The following is a 1,678-nucleotide window of genomic DNA, read 5'->3' on the forward strand; positions in this document are numbered from 1 at the left end:
CGGCTGACGCAAAGACTGGACCGAAACTCCTCAAATGACGCCGTAGGCAAGCCCTTGGTCATGATATCGGCAAATTGTTGGGAAGTAGGGACGTGTAAAACACGAATATGGCCAAGGGCCACCTGTTCCCGAACAAAATGAATATCCAACTCAATATGTTTGGTCCGTTGATGATGCACCGGGTTAGCGGAGAGGTAGACCGCCGAGACATTGCCGCAGTAGACCATCGTGGCACGGTCAACAGGGCAAGAGAGCTCCTGAAGCAGCTGACGAAGCCACGAACACTCAGCGACGACGTTGGCCACCGCACGATACTCAGCCTCAGTGCTGGAACGAGAGACCGTAGGCTGTCGCTTGGACGACCACGAGATGAGGGAGGGTCCAAGATAGACACAATAGCCCGAAGTGGAGCGACGAGTGTCAGGGCAGCCCGCCCAGTCTGCATCGGAGTAGGCGGTGAGGGCGGTGTCGGCGGAGGCGTGAAGCGTGACGCCAAGATCCATAGTGCCACAGATGTAGCGGAGAATCCGCTTTACGGCAGCCCAGTGAACGTCTCAAGGAGCATGCATATGAAGACACGCCTGCTGCACGGCATACTGGATCTCCGGTCGAATCAGAGTGAGGTACTGGAGAGCACCAAGGATAGACCGATAGAAAGCAGCATCCGAAGCAGGAGAACCATCCGTGGCAGAAAGCTTGGCCTTCGTATCAACAGGCGTAGCGGAGGTCTTGCGGTTAAGCATGCCGGCGCGCTCCAGGAGCTCATGAGCGTACTTCCGCTGATGAAGGAAGAAGTCATCCGGACGACGCACCACCTCGACACCGAGAAAGTAGTGCAAAGGACCCAAGTCCTTGATGGCGAACTCAGCGCGAAGACGAGCCGTGAGCTGAATGAGGAGACCAGCCGTACATGCCGTCAGGATGATGTCGTCGACATAGAGCAGCAAGTAGGCCGTGTTAGAGCCCTGATGGTAGACGAAGAGCGAGGCGTCCAAGCGGGTAGAGCGGAACCCAAGCTGGTGGAGAAACGCACGCCGCGATGCGCTGGTACCAAGCGCGCGGAGCCTGCTTGAGTCCATACAAGGACCGTGAAAGCAGACACACGTGGTCGGGAAGCGCCGGGTCAACAAACCCGGTGGGCTGCTGGCAGAAGACCTGAACCTCGAGGTGACCATGGAGGAAGGCGTTGGAGACGTCCATCTGGTGCACCGGCCAAGCACGGGAGACCGCAAGGTGGAGAACCATGCGTATCGTGCCGGGCTTGATGACCGGAGCGAAGGTGTTGGTGAAGTCGATGCCAACACGCTGTCGGAAGCCACAAACAACCCAGGATGCTTTGTAGCGGTCAAGGGTACCATCAGGACGAAGCTTGTGTTTAAAGACCCACTTCTCGGTAATCACGTTGGTGTGCCGGGGACGGGGAACAAGCTGCCATGTCCGGTTGCGCAACAGGGCGTCAAACTCCTCTTGCATCGCAGCCATCCAGAGCGGGTCACGAAGAGCGGCTCGAACGGAGGACGATAACGGCGACGGCTTAGAGGTTGACGCCGCATGGACATAGTCATCCGAGGCGTAGCGCGAGCTTAGGCGAAAAACGCCTGTACGGGCGCGGGTGACTGGACCGGCCACAGGCGCCGGGGGGCACCGCGGGCGCCGCGAGCGCCGCGAGCGCCGCGGT

Source organism: Triticum dicoccoides, chromosome 1B (genome assembly GCF_002162155.2).
Source record: "Triticum dicoccoides isolate Atlit2015 ecotype Zavitan chromosome 1B, WEW_v2.0, whole genome shotgun sequence".
NCBI classification, from domain to species: Eukaryota; Viridiplantae; Streptophyta; class Magnoliopsida; order Poales; family Poaceae; genus Triticum; species Triticum dicoccoides.